This window comes from Triticum aestivum, chromosome 6A (assembly GCF_018294505.1).
Source record: "Triticum aestivum cultivar Chinese Spring chromosome 6A, IWGSC CS RefSeq v2.1, whole genome shotgun sequence".
NCBI lineage: Eukaryota > Viridiplantae > Streptophyta > Magnoliopsida > Poales > Poaceae > Triticum > Triticum aestivum.
In genome coordinates, this window is record NC_057809.1 from 62,662,847 (window position 1) to 62,669,770 (window position 6,924).

Here is a 6,924-nt window from a genome sequence, read left to right on the forward strand (position 1 = left end):
TGCTGGCCATGAAGACAGCGGCTCGGTTTGGCAGACCGGGGAAATCCGGAATACTGTTGCCCTCGGATCCTTCCTCAATCCGCCCGTCGTACAACTGGTAAAGCGATTCGGTTTCTCCGGAAGACTCGTCATCACTGCGGACTATGGTTTCTCCATCGGAGACCGGTTCCTCCTCATAACCCGAACCGTGGACGACACCCATGAAAACATGCCTGGCCTCAGGCTGAACCGGTGAAGAACTTGCATGCCGAGCCGTCTCGATGATGTCGGTGCAGGTGTCCGGCTCGGGGGCCGGTTCACCGATCTTGCCGATGAAGACGTGAATCCCACCAAAGGGGACCCGGTACCCGTATTCTATTGAATTAGCCTCGGGACCCCATCCTGCATTGTCGATGTAGAGCTTGCCGCGGTGACTCTTCGTCATCCGGCCCACAGCGTATCCCCTCAGTCCATCGAAGTTGCCCTTCAAGAACTCGAAACCATCGTGTGATGGCCCCACGGTGGGCGCCAACTGTCGTGGAATTGTCACGGCAGATGTCCTCATGGAAGGACTTAGTCGTGGAGCCATCACTACGGGTTAGCTTGAAGGGATTAAACCGGACAAAGGGACACGAGATTTTATACTAGTTCAGCCCCTTCGATGAAGGTAAAAGCCTACGTCTAGTTGTGATTTGTATTGCTGGGGTTTCGAAGACCAGGGAGCGAATCTGCTTTGTCTGGCTTCGAGTTGTTGTTTTTTCTGTCCCTGAACCGCCGCCGGGTCACCCCTTTATATATTCAGGAGGATCCCGGCCGGTCTACAGAGTCCCGAGGCTAGCTCATACAAGTGTCCGCCTCGGTCTTTTCTTTCTTATCTTACAATGCAAGTTTATACAATCATGGTGGTTTACTATCATGGGCCCTAAACCTCCTGTGGGCTCTGGGCCTCTAAGCTTCATCCGTAAAGCGCCATCTTCCAGATTTCCTTGGGCTTCAGTATAACTGAAGGTGAACCGGCCCCTCCTGGGCGGTTTACCCTTAGTGGTTATATCCTCAACAGTCGCGATGAGGACGCAAACTGGGATGGCCTATAGGAGGCCCTTACGCTGTCCGCGGGCGGCGACTGCGTCACCCCCCTCCACCCGCCGCCGCTCCTCCCCGAGCCCAAGGCCGAGCCGCCGTCCATGGAGCCCGAGCCGGGGCGGTACCAGTGGACCGGCCAGCTCAACGAGTGGGTCCGCGTCGTGTGGCTCGGGGCGACGCCAGAGCAGGAGGCCGCGTACCTCCAACAATGCAGGCGCGCGCATTGACGGAGGAGCGCGACAACGGCGAGCGGCATATAGAGCTAGAGCGCCACTTGGCACAGGAGACGGAGGAGGAGCGCTTGGAGAGGGAGGAGGAGCGCGCCTGCGCAGCAGCAGTGCAGCCGCCGGCAGGACAACCATCGGGGACAGTCGGCGGAGGAGGCGTCGCGTGCGACGTGGGAGAGTGTTCTCCCCTGGGCTGGGCCAGCACCGGTGTTCATCGACCTTACCGCCCCGGGGAAGAGGACGACTACGACGCCGCCTAGGGGCAGTGCTGACCATGCACGTTTTTTTAAAGATTTATTAACATTTAAATGAACTTTGGCCCGCGGTTGATCGTCCATTTAATACTCAGTTATGTTAAATTATGTTCATTTTGGCCAAATGTTTTGAAACTTTTTTTGGACACGAGAAAAATGAATCTGCCATCATCGACCCAAACAAAAAAGAGGACGCGCCAGTCCGCTCGGGTGACCCAATTAAGAGCATCTCCAATAGACGGTCCAAATGTAAAAATACTTAACTTTTGGACCGTCTGGGGCAAAAAACCCTGCTCCAACAGACGGTCTATATGCAAAAAAAAATGGCCCGCGGCCTTCTCGTGATGTAAAATACAACACTTCGCGATGCAAATATATATCACGAGATGCATCTGGTCCAAAACTAGCCGCCGCCCGCGAACGCCCAACCGCCACTTCATTTCCTTTCCCACCCGCCCGCGCCCGTCCGCCCGCTTGCGACCCTCCCGGCCGCCGCCGTCCAGCGCCGGCATGGCCGATGTCGACGACCCCGCCGCCTTCTCCGCCGCCGCCACAGCCGATGGGCTGACCCACGTGGCCGCCGCCGCTACCATCCCGCCGTAACTGCGGCCATGCCGTCGCCCCCCGCCCGCCGGCCCGAATTGGCGCCGCCCCGGCCGGTGGCCACCGCGCAGGCGGCGAAGCCGGTGAAGGGACGAGGAGGCAGTGTCAAACGGCCGGCCAACCGCAGGCGCAACCCGGCCGACATTTCTACGCGGCCGGTGAAGGTCTCAAAGGCGGCCGCGGCGGTTCGAGGCAACGATTCGCAGACGGTGCGGCCGGCGGCCTCTTCCAGCAGCCACACATCCATTCCTCCACCTCCCCCGCCGCCACCGCCGGCCGTGGAGGAAGATGTGGCCACGCCGACGGCCACCGCCTCCAACATGTTCGACGAAATGTCGCAAAGGTATAATTTTCGTGGTTGTGCTCTCGTTTGTTGTTTCAAATTTTTTGTGTTCTTGATTGTTTGTGCGTGCAATTATAATGTTGATGATGAAGCTTCCATGCACACGCAAAAAATGTGGCAAATGATGATGCACTTTATTTTCAAATTTTAGTTGCTATTTCAATACAAAACCGTGGCTGAACAATGGTTGGTAGCAGCCGCGCGGCCGTTTTCATCTTTATTTTGGATTATCTATTGAAGTTGCAAATTTGGACCATCATTTTAAATCATCTGTTGGAGTTGAGCTTTTTTCAAAACTCCAAAACACATTTTTTGGCGGTCCAAATTTTACGTCTCCGATTTTGGACCACCAAATTTTAGACCATCTATTGAAATTGAAGATGCTCTAACCAAAAGCGGAGCGTCCCTTTGGGTCTTCGCTTGCTCTCAGGCACCCATGTTGCGCACGGCGATCGCCGCCGCGCCGCGGCCGCGCATCTCCCTTGCCCCGGCAAGATTCGCACACGAGCTCGCGCAGGCGCAGGCGCAGCCGGCCGTCCCTGGACGGGATGACCTTGACCCGTCGTGGGCCCCGCTCTACAGGAGAATCTCGAGGCTGTACGGCAGGCCACCGGGAATGATGGCGGCGGAGATGGACAACTATCTCCGCAAGAGGCGCCCGCTCTCGGCGGACCAGATCGTGGCCTACGTCCGGAAGCTCCGCAAGTTCAAGAGCAACGCTTGCGCGCTCGAGGTGAGCCCCTACCCCCCAATCTCCCCGCAAAATGGTGGCCTGATTTGGATCGGGATGCGTATTTGTGCCGAAAGTAGTAGGTTCGGGATAAAGCGAGTAGCGAGGAAAGGGGATGGATTGACATACTAGGGTATTCATTGAAAGAGCTCCATTTTGCATTCTCTTTGTGGATAATTTTAGTTTAAGGCCACTATTGGATAATTGTGCATCCTGCATTCTCGACTGAAGAATAGGATTGTGGTCAACTGATTGTGTTGCCAACAACAACAATGGTAATTTGTTGTCTGACGCTAAGTGAAACCAGGTGCCACACTGCACATTGCTGCAGCTTCAGAGGGCAACACTATTAGGTAGGAAGGGCATTGGATATCCTATACTAACTATAATCGCAAAATCAGGTGATATATCGTGGCGCTACCTGTTCTGCCTGGGAACTTTGAGGATATGTTGCAGCTTCCTTTTCTTTCTAAATATTATAGCTCCTTAGTTTTCACTTTTCGTAGTCTGAAAAGATGATTGTGTATAAGATGTCTTTAGCCTCAGACTTAGCGCATTCAGGTGAATTTTACTAAAGTGGCTTAGTAAATAAGGGATTGGCTGGATGTACGTCGCCTGAAAATCAAATTTGGGTCAGTCGATTCCATGTGAGTCGTCGGATGCAAGATGGGCAGCCAGATCAGCTTCTTCACCTCCGAAACCTTCACTGTTCATCGTCTTCAACCTCTAACCTCTCACCCAAATTTGATTTTTCAGGCGACTTACAAGTAATTACTGTGAATAAATAAACATTGAAAACTTGGACTTAATGACCACAGTGAGTCAGTGACTTTAGGTCCATTACGCGTGTTGATTTAGTGCATGTGCATCCATCCAGGTGCTGACGTGTAGAGGAGAGAAGCAGATGGTTGTATTTGAGAGGGATTGACAGCCAGCCCTGTTGTTATTTTGGTATAAGGGTGATGCTTTGTAAAACAGATAGGCCACAAATGCTGGGCTGATAAGAAACATGTCAACAGTCAATGTACTGGTAGTTTTCTATACGAAACCCTGGATTTTCTGTATTTACACAAAAAGTAGCAACTGGTGGGTGTTTGCTAAATTATACTCCCTCGATCCATATTAATTGTCGAAGTTGTACTAAATCAGCGACAATTAATATGGATCAGACGGAACAAGCTTCAGTTGCTTTTGGTTGAAATTGAACAATTTATGGATCTCAGGAATCAGCCAATTGTAGGCAGATACAAAGTCCAAACAAGTGAGCGGCCCTATGGCCAGGAGGAGCTCTGAAGATTGGAGAACAAAGGACATGATAGAAGTTGGATGTTCTCCACAAGCTCAGAATGTCTCATCAAACTACAGCCCTCCAGTTATTTATAGCAGGGGGTGTCCTAGGGCTCCTTCACATTCTCACAAATATCTGGTGGCACTATCGCCTATCTGTACTTTCCATTTCTTGGTGTCTGATTTCAGTGGTAAGATTGGGGACCTTTTTGTCGTATCATGAGTTAATTTCCAATTTCGGTGATTAATCTGCCATTGTTAGCTTACCTGTAACACACTCTACTGCTAAGTCGGGGATCTCAATTCTCACACATAAATAGGCAAAAACCTGGAGAAATAATGTTCTAGAGGGAAGGAAAGTAAGAATTCACAATAGGAAATGAAGGTTCAAGTTCTAACAGTGGAGGTTTAAATTGTGATGGCATTAATGCGTCTCTCCTAAGTATCTTTTTTATCTGTAGAGATTTCATATGCTGTTCTGGTGCAACCTCTTTCTGAGCAGAGTATTTTTTGTGTTCACTGTGTAATAACCAAATGTGTCGTTTTGTACCCAGTTGATGGACTGGATGGAATCTCGTGGAGCAAAGTTGACGCTTGAGCATCAAGCCCTGCGGCTTGGCCTTGTTTCAAAAGTGCACGGGATACAGGCGGCTGAAGAATACTTCTGGAGCCTTCCAGATAAGTCAAAGGAAACTTATGTATGTTTGCTTAACTGCTATGGTGAACACGGAATGGCATGCAAAGGTCTGGAACTCTACGAGAAGATGAAAGCCATGGACATTGTTCCAGATACACTGGTGTACAACAGCTTGATGACTTTGTACCAAAAGGCGGACCAGCCAGAGAAAATCCCCTCCACATTTGAAGAAATGCGAGAAAGCGGTATAAGTGCTAACAATTTTACGTACTTCACTTTGATAGAAAGCTATATCAGAATGAATGACCTGGAGGCTGCAGAGAAAGTCCTGGAAGAATTGGAGAAGGTGGCTCCAGTTCACTGGTCCTTGTACACTTTGATGGCAAACAGTTATATTAAACTAGAGCTGTTTGGAAAGTCAGAAGTGGCCCTAAAGAAAGCTGAGGAAGTCATGGACAAAGCTGAGTTGTTGTCCATTCTGGCAATTCAACCAAGGTTAAGAGGATCTGGGAGTCTTTTAAGTCCACATTCAAGAAATGCTTGAACAAAAGCTATCTTGTGATGCTTGAAGCTCTGAGTATGATTGATGACTTTTGCGTCTTTGCAGCAAATCTTTCAGGAGTGGGAATCGAGTAATGAACATTATGACATGTGGATACAAATGTTATGATCAAAGCTTACCTTGATAAGGGTATGATAGACGAAGCTGAGGCTATCCGTCATGTCTCAGGGTCATTGCAACGGGAGGACGGTTTACATATTTGCCGAGTTCTATTTGGACAAATCTCATGTTACCGCGGCATTGGAGATCTTGAGAGATGCAAAGAAGATGCTTACGGCACACAAATGGGTGCCATCGGAAAAGCTTACGAGCAGATTTCTGAAGCACTATGAAGAGTCAAAGGATGTTGATGGTGTGGAGTCTTTCTGCGAGTGCCTGAAGAAGCTCGAATGCCTTGATGCGGAAGCTTATGAGGGCATTGTGCGGACCTATATAGCTGCAGGTAGAACCAACCCATCCATTGCTCAGCGCATCGAAGATGATGGGATTCACGTAGGACCTGAGACGACGAAATTGCTGGAGAGTGTATCCGGCAATTCAAAATGAGTAGGTAAGAAACTTTGTTAGAAGTCGAGGCCACCATATACATTTTCTTGGTTATTATAGAGCAGAATTATGACTTGTCGAAGATGCCGTTATCTCGTGAAAAGCCCGGGAGGAAGTATCTACTCTACAAGAATTTGATGGATCTTTATCATCCCTCGCTGTCACCGGATTTCTGTATTATCTACATTTCTAGGGCCTTTGGTATTTTACATTTGATTTCTGCTACCCCCCCCCCCCCCCCCCCCGACTACTGTGTAACATATAGCTGTGCTGCTGCCTGCTAGTACGATTCTCTAATTTTTAGTGTTGCCAAACATTCATGAAGAGGCGCAACGAAGCAGTGAGTGATTTGTGATACTGTATAGAGTCAATTACACCGGTGGTACTAGAACGTGGCGTAAATGATCACCTTAGTGCTAGAACTTGTGGCATACATCAAAGTGGTGCAAAAACTTGGCTCGAATGTGCAAATACGGTGCAAATCTCGTTTCTATACGCATTACTCGAACCAGTGACGCTTGGGTCAAACGGAGTGCGGCGGGTAGCCAACCCAGCAAATAACAATTGATGTCATCTAATGATATTAAGCCTTTTACATCCTGACCTAAAATATTGTAAAATAAGAAGAAGGAAAAAAAACACAGGGAACGAAAAATAAGAAGTCTAAATTTGA

General features: G+C 49.3%; 1 pseudogene; it reads left to right on the forward strand.

Moving 5' to 3' along the window:
- The first annotated feature begins 2,890 nt into the window (after window positions 1–2,890).
- Window positions 2,891–6,476, forward strand: LOC123132031 (pentatricopeptide repeat-containing protein At4g01990, mitochondrial-like; annotated as a pseudogene).
- Window positions 6,477–6,924: the final 448 nt, after the last annotated feature.